Source organism: Ambystoma mexicanum, chromosome 2p, assembly GCF_040938575.1.
Source record: "Ambystoma mexicanum isolate Mex_15411 chromosome 2p, UKY_AmexF1_1, whole genome shotgun sequence".
Taxonomy (NCBI): domain Eukaryota; kingdom Metazoa; phylum Chordata; class Amphibia; order Caudata; family Ambystomatidae; genus Ambystoma; species Ambystoma mexicanum.
Genome location: NC_090923.1, coordinates 1,326,860,068 through 1,326,884,280, shown reverse-complemented (window position 1 = coordinate 1,326,884,280; position 24,213 = coordinate 1,326,860,068).

Genomic DNA, 24,213 nt, shown 5'->3' with positions numbered 1-24,213 from the left:
TCTATTGTAACCCCATTGGTAGGCACAGTGCTGTGAGCCGTAAATTATTTAATATATATTGCTGCATGTACACCAAACTCATTCTCTTTTCGGTAAGAGAACATTTAGAAAAGGAAAGCAAGGCAGTACAAGCGGCAACCCTTCCACAACAGCATACGGGCATAGGAAAGGAAAGAAACTCTCTGCATAGGGAAATGGAGTGCGTGGAAGTCAAAGTGTAAAAATTTGTGAAGAATTGTGCCGCTCTAAATGTTGCGTACAAGGATATATTTTGGACAAAATGAAACAGCACTGGCACACCTGCACGTGTACTCCTTCTTCATGTCGGAGCCCACCATTCCCTCAAAAATCCGTTTCATGGGAGACTTTACGGTAATACATTAATCTCTTCCTCCCCTCACAACCAAGTTGTACACATCCCCATTTCCCCACAATAAGTATCCACTTCTGCTACCCTTTCCCTTTCCAAATGGGGTGTATGCATGTGTACAGGTAAACAGTAATAATGAGAATGTTGCTGAGTATTTATGTGGTATTCTTTTTTACCTGAAATGGGGTTCTGACTCAGCGGCACACAGTCCTCAATGCATAAATCGCAATTAAGAAAAAGATAGGTGTCCTATGACACCGCAGCTGTCCGGCCTATCCACAATGACAATGGAGGCATCCGTACACCGTCAGCAGGTTCCGCATGTCCGCATGTTGTCCACCACCTATCAATGCATGTGGGAGCAGACGTTTGTGTGTAGTACACGTACACGCATATGTATCTGTTCCTCTGTGCCCTGGTAACATCGCCACTATGCAGCATATGCAAAGGATCATTAATTATGTAGGGCGTCCACCCTAAACATCCCACCTGCTGTACCCTATAAATAGCCAGCGTCTTCCAAAATGGTTGCCCCATGTGTGGTGCACTTTTAGTCAGTAGAGAAGAGGCAGCAGTGTGCATAGGACACCCATGCATGGGCGCACAACAAATTCTGCCCAAAACGCATCCAGCGGACAGCCGTCCCAAAGGAGAACAGTGGCAACGTCACCATGCGACCACACCAACGCTGTATGTGGGCCCTTATTTCAGGGACAGGAGCTGGGCCTCGAACAGCAGCAAAGTGCAGGGTTGAGCAATGTAGGCAGTGTTTTTCGGAAAGTAAACACTTACAAATACACCACAATGTGCCGTTGCATATGTATGTATGTTTTGGAACAATGTAGGCCTGATTTCCGGGTGAAAGTTGTCCACAGCAACCCTACAAAAGGGCGCACCCCAGAGGTGATGTGTAATCTGTTTGCAGCTTTTCAGAACAGTGTAGCAGACCACATAAGTTTGTCCTGTAAGTAATGGGGCAACAAATCTGCAACTAATAGCAACCATGTCAGTCCTTCTGAGTATGCACAGTAATTTAGAAAATTATGAACGGGCCTTGCTCTGACTCACACCTGCAGCTGCGATAGTCCCCATTGTCCCAATCTCATGGGTAGCTAGCGGCAAAGGGGAGTATGCGCATGTGCGTTTCCACAAGGACGGCGAGGGCAGTGTCCCAATGAAGCAGAAACATTCCTTCTTCTATTTCCAGGTTCTTCTTTGCAGCACGCCATCATTGCGTACTGTAAGAAAGTCACACACGCTTCCACCAAAGACATTGAAGAGCTCCCCATGTAACAGTATCAGTTCTGTAGAACAGTCCTCTGCGTACACACCACATCCAGAAACTTTGTTGCACATTCCCTGTGGCTCCGTAAGTCCCATTTCCATGGCTGCCATCCTGAAAATCCATGGATGTGGCTTTTGTGCTGCGTGCAAGCGTTGGGCAATAACTTGCAACCAGAGTAGGGGGAGTTCTGATTTTTTTTTTTTAGATGCTTCTAGAGAAACACCTTTTTTCACTTTTTATTTGATTTTGGATTTTCTTGTGCGGACATTGTTACAGTAAGCTCTTCACCGCATCTTGCAGCATTACCAATGGGTGACAAAAAATGCCATTTGCTTGGAAACATTCTGCATTTCCACAACTAATGAGGTCATTTTTGCAGAAGAACATCCCAGCAGCGGACAAAAAAGTATACATGCTTCTGTTGAGTGGTACCTTCCTGCCTCTGGCTCAGGCAACTTCCAGGAGCAATGTCACATACTCTTCGTGGTGAATTGGATGAGAAAAACACCTTGGGAGTGGGAAAAAGCATCTTCACTAGATTTAGCAACTTCTTTAGTCAACAGAACAAGCCTAAACAAGACACGTAACCCATATGCATGCCGTCGCAGTGGATGACAATAACATCGGCTCTAGCAAAAGTGGCCAGGTCTTTGCCAAGTGCATGCACGTCGGTGAAACTGCTCTCGTAGACACCGTTCCACAATGCATCCACTCCTTCCAACACAAAATTGCCATCAAAGTTCCTTTCCAGGGCATACTTGTGCAGATCTAGTAGAAAGGCATCATCTATAGGCAACACAAAGCATTTCGCCATGTCAGCCAGCCTCACCATGGGGAGTACAATGTACAGCAGTTTGACAGCCCCTTTCTGGGGACCACACCCACAGTATCTGATTGGATAATCCCGAATGTCCCATGTCCATTGGCCAGCAAGGTAAGAAGCGCAGATTGTGCAGTGCCCAAAGTACTGCAAGGGCCGCACCCCAGTAAAGCAGGAGCAGTCCTTATTCCTTTTCCACTACCTTTTGTCCAGCATGAACTCAGTGGCTACGGGTACATGGGCACACACGATTCCACCAATGCCATCCAAGACGTTACCATCTAACACTGTCAGTTCTGCACAACACTTCATAGGTACCGTTACAAATTCAGCCTGCTAGTGTGTCACTGAACAGCATGTTCAGTAGAAAGTTCAGTAAAAGATTGCAAGATTTGTGCATCCACATTCATCCGCTTGCGCACCCATCACCACAAAATGGAGGTACGGAAACTTTTTCTGCACTATGTGTATGACTGTGTTATAAGTGCCTCTGCACACGGTATCTGCCACTGAGCGGCCATTACATTCTCTAAAAGCATACTGTTCTTTCCCATCCCCTACAAAGAAGTGGCACTGTAATATCAAAACAGGAACTCTATGCTTTCCTTCCGAAAATGCTACGAAATGTTTTCCGCACTAACCCTACATAAATCGTAAAATAAATGCCACCAATAGCAGCATTGCATGTATCATACCAAGCGAAAGCAACTTTCCAAAAGATCATTGTCTGCACAGCTGTACTTCTGTCTAGGCTGCACTATTGCAACAGGCTCTTTTTAATTCTGCCCCCTTCTACTTTCCGCCCTCTGGAACACATCAAGAAGAGGAGTGCGCGACTTGGGATGGTATCTCTCCTGCACTGAAATGTCGCCACTTGCTCCCAGTGGCTGCAAGGAATAAAATGAGTAGACACTACATTGTGCAGATGGCCTTCTGAGCCCTGGGACCTCAATACCTTCAACTCTAACTCCCTATATATCTGCATGCGCAAGCTCTTCCTCATCCGCCTACAACTCCCTCAGGGTTAGGCGCTTCTGCAAAAATCCAGTTGGTGGTACATGTGCTTTTGCGCCTGGGGCTTCCCTCTGCAACAACCTCCCTGCCTCCCTGACTCTTGAGGGGATCCATTGCTGGTTCTGGAAGCACCTCAAAGCCTTTCTCTTAGCGTCTGCTGTTTCTACTCCTCTCCCCGACTAACTGCCTGACGTAAACTGATTCTGCACTGCTTACCTGGTGACCCTGTGATGTCAGGCCCTTGTCATCTCCACCTGCCAGGCGAACCCGTGCACTGGCTTTCTAGCAAATCTCGCACTTGAGGACTGTTTTCTTAATGCCTAACAGTGCATCCACCACCTGTTCTGTGCACGTATCCATGCACTTGGCACAATTGGCCCATATTTTTACTTATTGTCATTTCTCTAATTCCCATGTACTGTACCTTCCCCTCCCTCCACCCATGCTAAGTCACAACTGGACTAGTAGGGTTGTTGTCTCTGTCTCCCCTCTGTTTCCCCTCCCTTGCCTCGTTGCGCTTTGCTAGACGTGTGTGAAGGCGCATTACGAATGCTATAGCATACAATTGCACATCATATGATATCATACAAACAATGCATGCACCACAGTAGGATGCCTACCACATACATTGCACAATGCAAAGTTGTTTTTTGTTTTCCGCAGTACCCCACTTACTACACACTTTTCAAAAAATATTGCGCACATGCAGCACAGCTTGCATGTTACTAACTGCAAACAAATACATACAGTTCATGCATACACCCAGGATGCCTCCCCCTTTCCTTGCACACTTCCACCATAGCCTTCTTCACTTCTTTGTGCAAAGAGACCTTCTCGCACAATGTTTGCATACACACCAGACCCACCAACCTTATAGAGCAGTGTCTTTTGCTCCACAGTTTCCTTTCCATTGCTCCCATTCAGAAAATGGCTGGATGTGGCATTTGGAAGCATGAACTTTCAGAGTAAGCCGCTGAGTTTTCATTCTCAGGAGGGACAGAGGCTGTTGGGGTTTGGGGGTAAGTGTAAAACAGGTTAGGTGTTTACGTCTGTAGTACTGTCTCAAAAAACAAAAGGTTATTTTTGTTTTTGTCCTGTTTTTGCTATGTACGTGCTTGCATACCATTTTTTAAAAAATCTCTTTCAATGAGTTTCTGTTTGATTCTCCTCCTGAGATTTGTACTGACTGAACGTCAATGCTTCTCTTACAGTTCTACAGGATTGTCTGCAATGCTGCGTGCAGAGTGGCAAACAAAACAGCATTGCCAATGGAGGTCAAAAAATGCAATTTCCTTGGAACCACTGCATAACTCGCTCGTTAATGCTGTCATAGTCGGTGCAGAACATCCCAGCACTGCACATAAAGTCACACATGCTTCTGTTTATGAAACACCTCCCGACCTCTGGCTGTGGACAAATTACACTGGCATGGTCCCATGCACCTCTTGGTATATTGCAGGAGAAAATCTGCATCACTGCTGTCATCAACTTCTTCAGGTGACGGAGCAAACGTGAGCACGACATGTACCCCAAATGTAGTGCTCCATAATGCACAACGCACATCTACAATACTGACAGAGGCCACATTTATACAAAGGAGAGCCATTGCACCGAAACCCCACTCATATACACTGTGCCCCAAAAAGCCTCCACTCCTTCCAACTGAAAGTTAGCATCAAAGCCTCTTTCCACGGCATACCTGTGCAGATCTTGCACAAAGGTATCACCCACGATGAACACTCTGCATCTGTCCATCTCTGTCAACCTCACTGCATCGAGGTTTAGGGAAATATATCACCACCCCTTCCTGTGAACCACACCCTCGACAACTGATTGGATAATCCCCACAGTTCCATTTGCAAAGGCACCATGCTCAGAAGTGCAGATTGTAGCCTGTGCACCTTCCCAGCTACAGCAAGGGCCACACCCCAGTAAAGCACAGGCACTCCTTATTCCGTTTCCACTATTCTATATGCAACACTCCCGCATTAGGTAGTATTCAATAGTCACACACGCATGTAGCATTCACATCCAAGACCTCTGTATCAAACACTGTAGTTTCTGCACTGCACTGCAGATGTACCTTTACAACTCACAATACAGGTCTTGTGTCATGTGAAAGCACCAAGCACCTCCAGATAACAGCCCTCCAAACCGATGCATGCTTTCAGTGTCCGCATTCACCCACAGCGGCACCCAGCACCACAAACTGCAGGTAGCCATAGGTTTTTTCCTCCGAGCACTCCACCAACTCCAATGATAAAATACTTCAAAGTGCAGTACATTAGTTAGTAATCTGTGCAATGCACACTACCCAAACACATACAATTTGTAGTTGAACCGTATGCACTGGTACACACACAGTTTCTCACCAGAGCACTCAGTGGACACATTGCAGAACTGTTCACTCCATAAGCTCCTGCCATGCACTGTAAAATGTACCATGTGCAAACAATGAGTACACCCATGGAATCAACAATGTATGCACAACTCACAAACCACACATGAAATGCAACAATCATAGGAGTAGTTGCAAGCAACCAAAATAGCTGTTCGTGTAAGGCTTCCAGCCATGCATCCAAGAAACTAGGCCCTCACCACATACACCACACCCTAGTGCACCCCACATTGTACTCCTCATGTCACGTGTAATGCATTCCCCATCTGCAATTGCGCCTGCCACCTTTCACCCTGGCCACATCTTTGCATGCATGGCTCCATGTTGTAGCGTTGGCTGTGCTGAATGGTATGTGAGTGGCTCTGTACATTGTCCATATTGCAACTTTCTGATACTGATGACTTCCTTTAATGGTGCAATATGTTAAAACACTTCCTCAAGCAAGGGTCTTGTATAGGCCATCCCATAGCAAACGGAAATTCTACCATATGGCTCCCTAATGTGCAACACGTGCAATGACCTACACAATGTGCTCGTGAACGCGTAGCACCTCACTTTGGTTGTTCCACTAAGTGTAAAAGGCTCTCTGCACCAGTTATTCAAGGGTCACCATCCTCGGAGATATGCAGAGGCATCTCTGCATGGCTGAAGTATAGTGTGCTGGCTGTCGTCAAGGGATAGGCTCTTGGGTGCATGGCCAACGGCCTACAGCCTTTGGCCATGTACCAATAGTCTAGGCCTTTCCCACACCAAGCACAACATAATGGCCTAATGAAGGGGAACATTTGCCACATTCCACAATCCACAAATGTAACATAGGATGGGTGTTGAAAAGGGCAACTCATGCCAAACGCAAATAGCGCCATATGTGCCTCCCTAATGTCCAAGGTGGTGACATAATGTACACCATATGGTACTGGACACATATCAGGTCACCTGTGCTGTTCTACCACGTCTACAAGGTCCTGCAGAACCATTTTTGAACATCACCACCATCAGAGACATGCCTACTTAAAACTGCATGTCTGCATTATGGTGGCATGCTACGATGCAGGCCTAGGCTCTTCTCCGCCTGGCCTACGACGTACGTACTTTTGCCATACACCCAATAGTGTAGGCCTTGGCCACACCCAGCACAACATAACAGAGTCATGCAGGCGAACAAGTGGCCAGGTACATGCAGGTCACCCCTAGCCACTTCTAAGCATCCACTAATTCACCACTGCACCAACAGGACACACTAGAGGAGTCGTCACTCCATCAGGTCCAGGCATGTACTACACAGTGTAAGAATTGCAACCAATTACCACAACCATGAAAGCAACATTTTAAGCAATTATCACAAACCGCACACCGAAGGCAACAATGTGAAACCTACCTCACCCCAGGGCACATATTTGGCGGTGTAAGGTGGACACCCATTCTTCGAAGGGGCTACCGGCTTAGCATGCACAACACACTGTACTGCAGTGTACGTTTTAAGATTCATGTGGTCTTCATTGTACTCCCCTTCTGCAATTGCTCTACCATCACTAATCGCTTAGCCCTCACCACACACAGCAAGCCCTAGTACAACCCATGTTTTACTACTCATATCATGTTTAATGCACTCCCCATCTGCAATTGTGCCTGCCAACTTTCACCCTGGCAACATCTCTACATGCATGGCTCCATGACGTTGTGTTGCCTGTGCTGAACGGTATTTGAGTGGCTGTGTACATTCTTCATATTGCAACTTTCTGATGCTGATGACTTCCTTTCATGGCACAATGTGTTCAAACACTTTCTCAAGCAAGAGTCTTATAAGGGCCTAACCATTACAAATGCAAATGGTGACATGTGGCTCCCTATTGTGCAACAGGGGCAATGATGAACACCATATGCTAATGTACGCATAGCAGCTCACTTCTGCTTTTCTACCAAGTGTACAATGTCCTCCGCAACCATTGTGTGCTACTCACCAACTTCAAATGCATGCAGAGTGACAACTGCACCACTGCATTATGTTGTGGTGGCTGTGATGAAGGCCTAGCCTGTTGGGTGCATGGCCTACGGCCTATGGCCTCCGGCCATGCACCCAACAGTCTAGGCCTTGGCCACACTCACCACAACATAACCGAGCCATGCAGGCGACCATGCAGGCATGTGCCAGAAATCACAAAGGCAACATATGCACCAACACTTCCACCCTACCGCCGCACCATAAAGCAGGGTGGCAAGGACACGTGTTCACTTACCGTAATGCAGAAACATATCGCTGTGTCTACCCACTTCCAATCACAAAGCATTATAAGCATGCCAACCAAACAAGACAATCTTCACAAAATTGGGCCTGCTCCCAATACCCTAGTATGTGCATATAATCAATGGTGCGTAGTGCACTCTAATATTTACTAATCTGCGCAATGCACACTACCCAAGCACATATGAGAACCAGTTGCACCGTGACCTCTCCCATATGTACACTATTCTGTTAGTGCACCCAGTGGACACACTGCACGACTGGTCACTGCACCATCTCCACCCATACACCGACAACAGTAGGTTGTTCTACCAATCACCACACCCATGCAACCAACATTGTGTGCACTGCAGCCAAACCACACACAATAAGCAGCAATGTGGCCCCTACTTTCAACCAGTGGAAATACCTTTTCAACCAGTGGACATACTTTTCTGTGCTGGGGCTGCAGCCATGCATCGAAGGGGCTACAGACTTACCTCACACAGCACACCATAGTACACACTATGTTTAAATCGTCATGTCTCGTGGAATGCACTCCACTTCTGCAAATGTGCCTGCCACCACTCATCACAGAAAGACATTGCCCCTGCAGCTCGCATGCCATAATGAAGGCTGCCTGCAATGACCATGCAAGATTGTTGCCTGTTGAGGTATCCACACATTGGTGGAGCATGCACGGATAGCACTGGCACACCACCGTCTTCTTCTAATGAGATGTATCGCATGAAGCACTTCTCACTCTCGCACCCTTTCCATAACTTCTTCCCACAACTTGATGCCATACACTATGTTTTTCAGGCCCTTTCGCCGCCGAATTGTTCACCAATACAACATACCGCCATCATTGAACACTTTTGACACACATTCCGTCACCGCACACTGCAGTGCAATCAAAATTTTGACTGCGCAGCGAACAGGGAAATGGGACGCCGGAGCGGAGCCAGATATGACACATTTTAGTGCACACAATGCTACGTACAAGAGGCCCAGCCATGCACACAATGGCTTAGAGCCTTGCCACAGATACCACAACACTATCCTCCGATACACCATTGTGGCGTTTCCCAAAACCTTTGATGCACGCCACGCTTCCCTCCAGCCAACCACCGGCCACATCCAATGTTCTCTGACATCACTGCGTACTGCAGGCCAATGAGATTTTTGGTCCGCTGAATGAACAGGAAAATGGGTCCTTGGAGCAGACCCAGATATCACACATGATTTGGGACGTACATTTCAGTTCTTTGCAACAAATGTACTGGTTGGATTTTCACCAAACACACAAAAGCATGCTTTCTGACCCAGACCCTTGCTCCTGTGAAAATCCGTCCAGCCATATGGCCTGTAGCCGTGCACAAAGGTTTTCCCCGTTCAGTCTATAGAAAAAAAAAAAATGTTGAGACCCCCCTTGTAACTTTGACCCCCCCTGCACAAAACCTCACCCAACTTGGTGAAAATATACAGAGCCGACCATACACTTTTTTTGCAAAGTTTGGTGAAGATTCCTCCAGGGGGAACGAAGTATTAAGCTGCCGAAAAAGTGGGCTTCCTATGAGTTTAGCAACTTAACCATAACAACATGGCTGCTACCGCTGGCCGTCTAATAGACTGGCAATGGCATTACTTTTATTGACACAGCAAAACATCCTTCGGCAACAGAATTTTTGTAAAAGCAGTTTTTGGGACATCAGCAAAGAACAATATACAAGGATGTGTCCAAACAAATCCAACCTATTCCCACAAGGTATCCACACAAGGACTCAAGACAAAGAGATCAGTTCCTGTTCTTCTACTGTTGTCTCTCTCATTATATGTCTTCCCACTCCTCTCTACCAACTTTTTCCACCTCCTCAAACCATAATCATGAAACCTCCTATTCCTTCACAACTTAATCCAAAGTTTCCCATGAAACAATATCTCTACCATCCATGCTTCCACACCCATCCAGATTTTGAAACTCACACAACTAAGTTTTCTCTATTATCTTTCACTACCTAACACCTACACTCTCACACCCTTTCCACCGCTTCTCATACACCATTCCCCTTCCTGATATCCAATGTCCAACTCCTGCCACTTTCACTTGCCTAATCCTGCAAACATTCTCCTATTCCACCCACTCCTCCTCCACACTAACCACCTTCTACTATACACGTCATTCTCCATCTACCCTACGCTATGCTCCTCTTCATTCTAAACCTACTTCTACCTTCCACCAGTCTTTACGACAGATTTTCCTCCTACCTGCTCTGACTCTTCTCTTCACCAGTCTCTGTTCCTCCCACACTTTTCTACACTTACTCCCCTCCACACACAAACACACCACCACATGCCCTCTCTGACTTATCTCTATGCATCCTCTTATGCCCTATCCTACACATGTCTACTCACCATATTCTATTAATTGAAAATTATATCTTGTTTATAAAACCATAAAAGAAGAAGGAGCACACGAATACAGCTTATGCTTAATTCAATTTAACTGATTCAAATGTATTGTGCATAAAAGATACATAAATAAAAAAAAAAGGTTTTATAAACAATGAATTAAAAGACTAGGAAATGAGGTATTGGATTGCATGTAGATGAATAAATTGACTATTTTGAAAACTAAGCGTGCAAAGACATATTTGGCTGACATTGCTAAATATATCAGGTAAGCCTATTGATGTATCACATATAAATCCTGCAGAATAAATAGATCACATTTGAATACTTTATAGACATGCACATTCAATAATCGACATCTGCCCTAAACAACCTCAGGCTGCAGGTTCCAGATGAAGAGGACATTGAGATGGCTATTACATCTCTAAGTGTAGTTCCAGAGTGCTTTATTTTGGCAAAAATGCCATAAAAACCATCAAATAGGTTTGAAAAATAGGCAGTAAAATAAAATATTAAAAGAACAGTAGATGCAAATACTACTAAAAGGTGCCCTATACGACATATTAAATTTCCTTTCTAAAATAGATATTATTGTGAAAATTATAATTGGTTATTTATAACGTGCTTAATACCCAGGGATTTCTAAGCGCGGACTGGGGATCGAACCTGGGTTGCTCTGCGTCTTGTTGCTACCAAGACGAGCGTGTTGCCCCTGAGTTATCCTCCTGAGACGATCTATGCTTGCATGAGGAATGGTTCAACGTTCACTCATATCAAATCAAAATTCATTCAATCATGAGTCGATTACGTCAAATCCAGACTCTTATTGCCACAAAATCAATCTCATAACAAACTAGTTCAAGTGGTAACAATTACATCGATATGGTCATACATATAATTAGAGAGGGCTATTTGACACAGTTAACGAACATGTGTTTTTAGTTTGGGAAATGTTCACCTGGCACTTCTCTTGTTCCATGGCCTCATTAGAAAATGAGACACAGCAAAAATTGCATCGACGGAATTCATTATTTTAATGGAATATTTCTGCTGCAGTCATAGTATTATTCTGGTGCTAATTAAGACATGGTTTTAGATTTGTCTGTCTAATTTTCTCATATGCTAGGCAGGTGAACAAGACGTTTACAGGGGTTTCCTTCTGTGCCAGCCAAAAGGGGCACCTGTCAGAGTCCCCCTCCTTCCAGTTAGATGTAAAGGTACCCGAAGGTAAGATGCCTGTCATTAGTTTGAATAAAATGCCTCAAGCAAATGGGATTTTAGCTAGAACTAGGTATTTCTCGGTTTCAGCTCTGGCTTTTATGGATAAATAAAAAATAAGAAAGTGATTACTTCCTGGGATATTTAACAAAAGACAGAGGGTCAACTCATTTATCTCAGTTTCCAATATAACACTTGCATTGGTTGAGATCATACCATGCAAGGTCCACCAGCTTTCTCTACTTGGAGGCTCGCAAAGTGTTTTCGTATGTGAGAATCACAGAAGGGACCCACTATTATGTATCTTCAGCAGATCTGCTGTAGCCTCCCTGTGTTTGACAAGGTTTGGTGATGTCCAAAGGCACAGCCAATGGAAGAGGGGCCTAGTCTTCAATATTAGGTAAATTCACAACTAATTGCGCTTTCATAGTGTTGATTTAGGGACACAGAAAACCTTTTTTGAAAACCCATGTTTGTTCAACCTAAATTGGGGACGAACTGAGGGTCCCCGGATTTCTGCACCATATATGGCTGCCTGTCTTGCCTTAGAATTACAAATTGCCAGTGTGAGTCCTACTGCTCCGTGGAAATGCTGTCAGCAAAAATTCAATTTAACTTCCAATAGTGGTTTCAGGTTGCTAGCAGCTTTACCCTTTTGCTCCTTCCACGGGACCATCACTGGAGAAGCGCATCCCAAGATAGTCAAATGATTCAACATCCACAATCGTTTCACCATTAATAACTAGATTGATTTCCATAGAGTGTTTGTATTTACCTTTTTTTGTGACCATATTTTAGTTTTAGTTGTATTGAGTTCAAGTCCTTTTACTTGACACATCAGGGGTAACTCAGCTACTAGTGTCTTCAAGTCACTTGTGGTTATTGAAACTAACACTGCATCCTCTGTGAATAATAGAATGGGTATTCTCTTATCTGCTAGGGTCAGGGCATCTGCCAATACTGTCAAGAGGTGGTTGGCAATGTCATTTATGTAGATGGAAAATAATGTGGGGGCCAGCACACATCCTTGTCGGACCCCTTTTTCGACATTGAATAGATCAGTGCATACACCTTGTTTGGCCCATCTCACAACTGTGGTATTATTCGAATATAACAGAATGAAGGCTTTTATGAGCTTAACTGGAATTTTATACTGATGGAGGTTCTTAAATAATTCACTCCTAGGGACCCCGTCAAAAGCTGTTTTTAAATCCACACAACACAGATACAGATTGAGTTTCTTTAAGTTTGAGTATTTTTGGAATAATAAGAAAAGTCGATAGCTTTGATCTATGGTGTTAATTCCCTTGCAGAATCTGGCTTGTAAATGTGTGATGAGGTTTGCGCTCTCAAACCAATTTTCCAGTTTAGTTAAGATCAATTTCCCAAACAATTTCCCTGTCGAATTGAAGAGGGAAATTGGTCTGTAATTCCCTGGCTTTTCCTGCCCTCCCTTTTTATGTATTGGAATACTTGTGGCTTTTTCCCAATACTTGGGGATTGTTCCCACTGTGCAGAAAGATTTAAAAGCTAATGTTAGGTATGGAGCCCAAAGCCCTATTTGATGCCTGATTAGATCTATTGGGATACCATCTGGGCCTAGAGCTTTCTTAGGGTTAAATGATGTGACAGCTAGGGCAAATTGCTCTGTGTAAAAACTATGAAGTATTCATTATCTACATGTGCAAGGCACTTTGTTAGATCACTATCATGTGACTAAACAGGTGGCCTATCTTCTTTCTATAGATTTTTGAAATAGTAAAACCATACCTCATTTGGTATGCAACATTGCAGAGGTGGTTGATGGGAATTAGATGCTGTTTGAAGGATTCTCCAGAAGAATTTGCTGTCTCCGACTTCAACTGATTTTATGAGGTTTTCCAATTTTTGTTCTGAAAATTCTTTTTTTTTTCGAATAGGAGCATATATAATTTAGTCTAGACTTTCTGAGTTCCTCTATATTAGTAGGATAATTTGTTTTAAGTAAAGACACAATTTCTCTTTTTGCCTTACAGCATTCCCTGTCATACGACCCTTCCCTAGGGGAGAAGTTAGTTCTATTTTGCTGGCATTTCCTTGTAAGTGCAGTGCCTATAATTCCAATTATCTGTTTGTATGAATCCCAATGGTTCACCCAATAATTAACATTATATTCGAATTGGATAGATTCAATCATTGGTATTATTTCATCATATAGCGTGGCAATTGATTCCAGGTTTGTTCTATGTCATTTTATTCTAGGGCTCAATCTAAAGACATCCTGAGTTAAGTCACAGAAATCACCTTCCTTTGAATGAGGATTTCCAAAGGCCACTGTTAAGCATATGATCACTTTCAGATTGATTTAATACTTCAAAGTTGACTCCTTTAGGCCAAGATTCGGGATTTAACAGAGCGTAAGCAATTGATGATCTGACGAAACCCTTATTATATGTGTGTTTTGCAAATTGGTCGCCTTTTCGTTTTCTGTTGCATTCATGGAGACTGAGCTTCACTAGCACCTTTGCTAATGGAAGGGCATATTTGTGCTCTTTTTTTGTGCCAAGCTGATACCAATTCAGGTAATTCCCAAGCTTGCTCCTGTTCCCAAATGATCTCATACATAATATATAGAGCCTCGAATTTCACATTAAAATCGCCCTCCAATACTGTAATACATCGCTCATTCATATCCACCTTACATTGATCCCACTGGCCCAAAAAATATTTGGACAGCAGAAATATCCAAAGTTTCATCAAGGCGTTTATAAAGGGTAATTAGTGTGTAAATACATTGAGGGAATTACATGTTAACTATTGTGCAATGATCAGAGCAATGTCTTTTACGGGATACATTTAAAGGTGTACTTAGAGGATGGGCTGAGGTGAGAGGGTCCCGTCAGTCATTCTTATCCAAGATAACCCCACAATCATCTTCCTCAGTTGTGTAGGTTTGTTTTTCTGAGGCCTCGTCTCTAGCTGATGTTGTTTGGGGTGGTCTCAGATTATAATTTCTTGAATTTACCCCTACGGTTTCCCCTTAGATTAAGCCATCAGGATGATCCAATGCTTTGATACTTCGGGTGCGATCTTAATTTGAATATTTGTAGAAGAGGGGGAAAGTTCTAAATCAATAGAAAGTAGAACTTCCGCAATGGGTTTGTCTTTAAGCGCCACTCTTAAATAATCAATCCCTTTTGCTGAATAATCGCTTTGTCTAGAGGCATAGGCAACATCAACCCTGATTATAAAATAACAGCCTTTTATTTTCTGGAGCCAATATACTATTTTATTCAGTGGGAAATCTCAATTTTCACACAAACCAGATTTAAAAGCCAAGACATTAATAAAAGTATTGAGTTGATAGAAAATACAAATGGCTCCCATTGCTCTTTTAGTACAATTTTCTCACTGACGGTTGACCATCCATGTTTGCTTTTATTGTTAGATTTATGGTTTCTCCACAGGGCGTCCTCAGATAAATCTTTGTGTGCCTAGTGGAACTAGATACATCTTTGTGTGCCCAGTAGAAATGTATAGCCTCCAGTCGCTGAGCAAGAGCCTGCTCTCTGTTGCATTCCCTCCTCTATGCACCACTGGGGCTGGACATTAGCTTTGTACCATTCCAGGGACAGGAATGTCAATAATCCAGTCCAAATACCAGCAGGGCACCAGTCACCTCCAAGTCAGTAAAGTAGGAGAAGCAATTGCTATCTAGTCAAGTCAAAACTCCAGTCCGGGGGAAGAGTATCCCTGTTTGCAATGAAAGTCGACTGGGAGGCACATAGCACGCCAAACACACCTAGCAGTACAACAGTGCAACTTGAGTGCTGACTTTGGCACACCGCTTGTGCACTAGGAAGGCCCTTTTGAAATCCGGGCAGTGGTGGTGAGTTGGGGTTGAGGGAACAACCCCCATAGCATCTCTCAGGCTCCTCGCTCCCACACAACAGCGCAACTTGAGTTCCTTGTATCCAAATCCTACATTTTTTTCCAGAGTGGAGCAGGCAGCTTAAAAATCACAAGGGCCCAGGAAAAATATGTGATAGTACAAGCTCTCAGTAGTTGGTCATACCCTCAGTAAGAGGTCACTTCTTGCTGCCTGCAATTTTCCATGATGCAGGAGATGATTACTCTAGAGCACCTTCCACTATTAGGCTCAGTTTATAAGTAAGCGTTGTCCACATATCTGACAAACAGGTCTAGTTCTTGATGTTATGTAATGATGCCATTTTCTCATGATCACTTACTTGATTATTTATCTGCTTTTCCCTCCAAACGCACAATATTGAATAGTTCCGATAGAGCTCATTTAAACCTATTAAGTGCTTTTAATCGATTTATCCTGGTTGCTCGCCCAGGCTTTTAAAATGTTTTTAATGAAATGGAATGGTCATAGACCAACCTCATGCAAATGCGTGGGGCTAATATACACACAGTTCCCTATGCTCACACCACAACAAAAGCATATACCTGTGTAGTCCAGGCTGGACTACGCCTACAGGCACAGTCCAGCCTTGTCATATTTAGTTGGAATGTGACAGCCAAGGAGGACACAATGTCATCTGAGGAAGGGGGAGGAGCAACTTTCCCCCTGCCATGGTCATCCTGATTAACTGACAAAGGCTCTATGGAAATGCCCTGCTCCTTTTTTAGCGCCCTGCAGCTGGTGGAAGTATTAGAATGGATTTCTGAAGACTGCTCTGGTGAACAGAGGTTCAGGAGGCCACCCAAGTTTAGGGAAACAGGAAACACTTCTGCAAAGTTATCCATGACCATTCGAGGTAGCTTGGAGAGCAGCAAAGGCTAAGTCTCAGGAGTAGTGTGGGTGATCTGAGGTCTTGGATGAGGACACACAGTAGGACACAAGAATTACTCTTAGACAGTAGTTAAAAAATATACAATTTATTAGGCCCAGAAAAAACACAGGCGAATAATGAAGAACACAGTAATACTACTTAAATATACAATAGGTACAATATATCTACAGTCACTTTTCGGTCAATGCAGTAAAATACGGGTTCTCAACAAAACGTGTAAGGATGGAAAGCACACAAACTTTAACACAATGGCCAACTCCAGAAATGGATATCCCTACGTTAAGAAGTCCAGCCTTAAGTTCAATGTTATGTTTGTGCGTAACAATGCTCAGTGATGTGTAAAGTTCACAAGGGACAAACGTCAATGGGAAAGGAAAGGAAAGTTAGAAGAGGGCACTGGACTGTGTGGAATTCAACTTCAAGAGTCAGAGGCAGGTCTGCAAAAGAGAACAAAGCTATCCACAACTTTCAGAAGACTATAGGAAGCAAGAGCCCCTCAAATCAAAACAAGGACCACAAGGGATCCTACGGTATGGATGAACTAGGGGCCACCGGTAAGTGGTATGATTACTCACTGCTCACTCCGACCTCAAACTTGCCAGGTTTGAAAGTTGCCTGCACTATGAACTCCCCGCCTTGGTTATGCCTCAAAGTGCACAGGTGCTGCAGGTGCACATGCGGGTGTGGATGCGAGTCCGATTTTCATCAGGAGCTGTATTTATCTCGTCACTAATGCAGGCCAAAAAAAGCACCAATGCAGCTGGTCTCATGACACTTGAGGAAAGGCAGGAAAGTCACTAGCAGTGACCTCCACTGTCGCACAGTGACTTAGGAGCGGTATACAGTCTATATATTGAAATAACTTTTCTCGAGTGACTTTTCAACACAATTTTTTTATTGAAACTCCTTTATGTTGAATTCCTTTTTTTAATTAATGTATATCGAAAACATGCATTAAAAACCTTTACATTTATTAATATAACAACTTTCTAATGTATTTTAATGTTAACTTTTTTGTTTCTAGAGGATATCTTTTTTGGCCACCTGGGGTCACTGATTCGTTCATTTATTCAATTGAGTTGCATTGAAGGACATCTGTTTCGGCCATTTTGGATTTCTTGCTGTGGAGTCACGCTGTGTTTCTTTGGAGTTCCTGATTTTTTGGTTCAAATTGATTTTTCACCTTTTCCGATGGATTTAATGTCTTTTTACCTTTTTTATGGATTTTGATTGGATGTTTTTTGGCAGATTTACGATTGTTTTCCTGGACTCTTTTTTTGTATTTGTGTTATGCGCCAGCCATGGAAGTTATGGTACAGGTGGAGATACACCTAGCATGGTTGCTTTCTATGTCTAATTAACGGTCTAGCCTTCCACCAAGATGGCGGCCGGAGCGTATATACGAATCACGCACAGTAACAACGGTGCGTTGTATCATCGTTGTATTCTAACTTTGTTCATTGCCACTTGCTCGTACTACTCTGTTTTACAGAAAGACCTTACCTCCTTATCCTGGCCTTACCCTTTTTCTACCCTTCTGCTTTCACTCGTGGTGTTACCCCTCTCAGGTGTATACTCTACAGCGGTTTACTCTGGTAAGTTCACAGGAGTTTCTTTTCTATTTTTCTTCGGTTGTCTGTTCCTACCTTCACATTTCCTGCTCCCTTCTCGCCTGTCTGAATATCTGTCTGTTTCCAGTTCTTCTTTTTCCGCTGTTCTCTTTCTCTGCTATAATTATAGTTCTGTGCCGAAGCCCCGGTTACCGCAGCCTCCACGGAGCCGCTGGACCTACGCATCTTCTACCTTCTGCGGTGCCGTTAGGATCTTGCGGTTTTCCCAGACAACGTCTGCCTTCTACGGCGTCTTCTGGATATCAGTACTCTTCAAAAGGTTGCCTGTCTCCTGTGGTGCCTGCTGGAACTTGGAGTTTCTCCATACTACATAACTGCCTCAAAGTCTTCTGAATATATCCACCTTTAAAGACCTTTTCGCCAAAGCGGAATTCACAAACAATAGATTGGAGACTCCTGCTACAGAGGGTTTTTTGCCAAACGGCTTTTTCCCTGAAATCTTGGGGACTGGCTCCTGGGGAATCACCGGACTTGGTTCCCATCCGGTCAGGGTGGCCTCCGAGGAGTCACGTCCTTATTTACGTCAAAAAAAGACCAAGGAGAAGACGGAATCGAAAAGGTATCGAAGAAGACAGGATTGGTCGACTTCTACGGGATCCACCGGAGACTCAGGTGAGGAGGAGTTGGGCATAAAGAAAGGGGAAGTTGTTAGATTTGACAGTATACAACGCCAAGAGAGTACCCAGATGGCTACTCCAGAACAGATACAGGAGATGTGTAATGCCATCCAAAACCTACGAGTCGATATGCAAGCACTCCAGGCTGAAAACCAAACATTGCGTAATCAAGCCGCAATCAGGGATGAAGGAAGAGGTGAATTACCGGCAATGCCTTTTTCCATGCCCAAGAACGACGGAAACCCAAAGAGTTTAAAGGATTTCCTGGATTCTTGCTTTGTGTACTTTTCTTTTAGAAGAAGAACGTTCGATTCCGGAAGAGCCCGGGTAGGGTTCTTAATTTCCAACCTGACAGGCAATGCCTTAAGATGGGCAACACCTTTGGTGACGGCTGACGATCCGTCAGTGAACGACTATGCCTTATTTGTTCGCAATTTACAGACACGTTTTGAAAGACCAGAGGTCCAGTACTCAACGTATGAGGCACTGTTGGATGTTAGACAAGGGAATCAAGATGTACAATCCTACGTATCTCAATTCCAAGGGTTGGCTACCTTGGCTGGATGGCCGGAAACGGCTCAGCAGACATTATTCCGTAGAGGTCTTCAAGATGAGATAAAGGATGAATTAGCTCGAGTAGCCAGACCAGATACTTTTGCGGAACTAGTAACCTTGGTTCTACGGATCGAATACAGAATTAATGAGAGACGCCATGAGAGGAAGAGAGCACGGGGAGGTCAGCTGAACTCTAACCCTCCTTCAATTTCAAGGGAAAGATCCTCCACCGAGGAACCAATGCAGATAGGTGCTACTCGTGGACCTTTGACATCAGACGAAAGAAGACGCAGGCGAGAACTGAACTTATGTATGTACTGTGGTTCTCCCAAACATCAATTGAAGGATTGTACCGAGACTCCTTCCCGACGTTCGGGAAATGCTCAGCCTCGTCCCTCTGCAAGGGAGGTAACGGGGAGAGTAGCACAAGTCCTTGCAACCCCACAGGATCTGGGAAAGGAGTAGAGAACAACAGTCTAATGATTTTCCAAGTTTCACTAACCACAACAACTGGAAGTTGTATTTCGGTTCTAGCCATGTTGGACTGCGGAGCAGCAGGCAACTTTATTGACATTACCTGGGCTAAGAACAATATGATCATCCTCCAACCCAAGAAGAAAGCAATACCAGTAGAGGGAGTTGATGGCTGTCCTTTATCCTCTGGACCTATCACCATGGAAACGCTACCCATGCGAGTATCTATGGGTAACCATCACGAAGAGATTACTTTCGATGTGATTAGAGCAGCACACTTTCCTCTCATACTGGGAATACCTTGGTTGAGACTTCACAACCCGTGCATCAACTGGAGTACCAACCGACTGAGTTTTGATTCCGAATTCTGCAGCAAAGACTGTATCAAGGTTCCGTACCCAGAGGTACAATCCGCCAACTTGGTAGTTCAACCTCAGTTGACGATTTCAGCTATTCCGATGCAATACAAGGAATACGAAGATGTATTTGAAGACGTCCTGCCTAAACTCCTCCCACCTCATCGCCCTGAGGACTGCAGCATCGAACTGAAGGAAGACGTACCCTTGCCCTTTGGAAGAATGTATCCATTGTCCCAACTGGAACGGACTGCTCTTAAGGAATATCTCGAATCCAACCTCAGCAACGGATTGATAAGACGGTCAAAGTCATCAGGCGGTGCATCTTTGTTTTTTGTAGCTAAGAAGGGTACCAAAGAGCTCTGTCCCTGTATCGATTATCGTGGATTGAACAGTATTACTGTTCGGGACAGATACCTTATGCCCCTCATCAGGGATATCCTAGAGGCTGTTAAGGACTCACAAATCTTCACTAAGATTGACTTACGAGGAGCCTATCATTTGCTAAGGATACGTCATGGCGATGAATGGAAGACCGCCTTTCGAACACCGTTGGGGTTGTTCGAGTATTGCGTAATGCCTTTTGGTCTTGTTAATGCCCCAGCGGTGTTCCAGAGATTCATGGATCGGGTATTTTCAGACATGCTGAACATATCTGTTGTAGTTTATCTGGATGATATCCTGGTATTCTCCAGCTCACTACATGAACACCGTACCCAGGTTAAAGAGGTTCTTCGCAGGCTAAGAGAGAACGATCTGTTCGCCAAACCTGAGAAGTGTTCATTTGAGGTTACAGAGATACCATATCTTGGATTCATAATCTCATCTACAGGTATACGGATGGATCCAGATAAGGTTAAGGCCATTCTCAGATGGCCTGATCTATCCTCTGTCAAGGAGGTTCAACGCTTTCTCGGTCTGGCGAATTTCTATCGCCGCTTTATACCACATTTCTCTGAGATAGTGTTACCCCTTACCTCACTCCTTAAGAAGGGAGTTCTTTTTTCCTGGAATCCAGCTGTCCAGAAGGCATTTGCCACACTAAAGGAACTGTTTACCACAGCACCTGTTCTAATACAACCCGATCAGTCGAAGCCTTTCATAGTTGAGACTGATGCCTCTGGTGGCGCTCTGGGAGCGGTACTCTTACAGGAAGACAAGGAAGGACAGGAACACCCTATCGCCTACTATTCACGAACGCTTACCATCAGTGAGCGAAATTATTCTGTGCTCGAGCGAGAGTTGTTGGCCATGAGAATGGCTTGTGAAGAGTGGAGACACCTCTTACAAGGAGCAACCAATCCATTCCTCATACGTACCGACCATAGAAATCTAAAGGTTCTTCAGCAGATGGAATGTCATAACTCACGTCATGCTCGCTGGGCCTATTACTTTTCGACTTTTGATTTCCAGATTACTTACATACCAGGTACATTGAACGGAGTGGCTGATGCTCTTTCCAGAAGCTGGCCTGAATCCGGACAGGAAAGGACGGCGTTAGTCAATGTAGAGAAGTTGTTACCCAAACAACGATTCATAGCCATGATCAATCTTTATCTCCAAAAGGTACAGGAGGGATATAAAACATGCACTAAACAGACACCTACTTCCAAGGATCTACAAGAGATAAAAGGGTTATGGTTCTACAAGTCAGCTCTTTTTCTACCTTCTCCAGAGCTTCAACAACAAGCACTCAGTTTATGTCATGATCTTCCTCTGGCTGGACATAGAGGACAAAAGGCCACACATGAGCTACTTACTCGAAGTTTTTGGTGGCCTTTGGTGAATTCTGACGTCAAGTCATATGTCTGGTCTTGTTCAGTTTGTGCCAGTGCAAAGGTATCTAGGCAGAAACCCATCGGTTTACTACAACAACCCGAGCTTCCCACTCGCCCCTGGGAAAACATCTCTATGGATTTTATTGTGGACCTACCTTCTTCTCAGGGAAGAACAGCACTAATGGTAACGATTGATTCGTTTTCCAAACAAGCCCATTTCTCTTCTCTGAAAGGAGTACCCTCGGCAGCAGAAACTGCCTCGGTGTTTCTTAGAGATATAGTAAGACTACATGGACTACCTCGAGTGATCATTTCCGATAGGGGCGTACAGTTCACTTCAAAGTTTTGGTCCATACTTTGTAAGGAGCTAGGAATTCATAGAGCCATGTCATCGGGTTATCACCCGCAGTCAAATGGACAGACGGAGAGACTCAATGCCACTCTTGAAGAGTACCTCCGTTGTTTCTGTAATAAGGAACAGGACGATTGGAATTCCTTGATCCCCATGGCAGAGTTTGTTTACAACAATACTTATCACACCTCTATCGGTATGAGTCCGTTTTTGTGTACTTACGGCTATCACCCTCACTCCTTCCCCAAGATCGGGTTTATCGATACCAAGGCACCTTCTGTGGATAAAGCCTTGGCTGAGATCCAACAATTACATACCTCTGCTCTACATACCTTGGAAGAGAGCAGAAAAAACTCCAAGAAGTACGCGGACAAGAAAAGAAGACCAGTCCCTCAATGGGGTCCAGGGTCGTTAGTCTGGCTATCCACCAGGTACTTACCCAGGTGGGCGAGGCTAGGCAAATTCACCCCAAGATATATAGGTCCTTTTCGGATAGAGACTAAGATAAATCCTGTGGCATACAAACTAAAGCTACCTGCTCGTTTCAGTAGAATACACCCAGCATTCCACACTTCCTTGTTGAAAGAACATATTGAGGATCCTTTTCACAGAAGAACTAGGAAGAAGGACATCAAGACGTCTCTGATACCTGAAGAGTATGAGGTAGCCAGATTGATGGATTCACGTTACAAATGAGGAACATTGCAATATCTGGTCCATTGGAAGGGTTACCCAAATTCCGAAAGAACTTGGGAACCAAGATCGCATCTACATGCCCCAGAACTAATCAAGAGATTCCACAGATTGTTTCCCGGTAAGCCGGAGGGTTCCGGCATAAAAGGGGGCATACTGTTATGCGCTAGCCATGGAAGTTATGGTACAGGTGGAGATACACCTAGCATGGTTGCTTTCTATGTCTAATTAACGGTCTAGCCTTCCACCAAGATGGCGGCCGGAGCGTATATACGAATCACGCACAGTAACAACGGTGCGTTGTATCATCGTTGTATTCTAACTTTGTTCATTGCCACTTGCTCGTATTACTCTGTTTTACAGAAAGACCTTACCTCCTTATCCTGGCCTTACCCTTTTTCTACCCTTCTGCTTTCACTCGTGGTGTTACCCCTCTCAGGTGTATACTCTACAGCGGTTTACTCTGGTAAGTTCACAGGAGTTTCTTTTCTATTTTTCTTCGGTTGTCTGTTCCTACCTTCACATTTCCTGCTCCCTTCTCGCCTGTCTGAATATCTGTCTGTTTCCAGTTCTTCTTTTTGCGCTGTTCTCTTTCTCTGCTATAATTATAGTTCTGTGCCGAAGCCCCGGTTACCGCAGCCTCCACGGAGCCGCTGGACCTACGCATCTTCTACCTTCTGCGGTGCCGTTAGGATCTTGCGGTTTTCCCAGACAACGTCTGCCTTCTACGGCGTCTTCTGGGTATCAGTACTCTTCAAAAGGTTGCCTGTCTCCTGTGGTGCCTGCTGGAACTTGTAATTTCTCCATACTACATAACTGCCTCAAAGTCTTCTGAATATATCCACCTTTAAAGACCTTTTCGCCAAAGCGGAATTCACAAACAATAGATTGGAGACTCCTGCTACAGAGGGTTTTTTGCCAAACGGCTTTTTCCCTGAAATCTTGGGGACTGGCTCCTGGGGAATCACCGGACTTGGTTCCCATCCGGTCAGGGTGGCCTCCGAGGAGTCACGTCCTTATTTACGTCAAAAAAAGACCAAGGAGAAGACGGAATCGAAAAGGTATCGAAGAAGACAGGATTGGTCGACTTCTACGGGATCCACCGGAGACTCAGGTGAGGAGGAGTTGGGCATAAAGAAAGGGGAAGTTGTTAGATTTGACAATTTGTTATGGTTTTTTCTCTGATTTCTGTTTTTTTTCTTGGTTTTTCCTGCATGGAT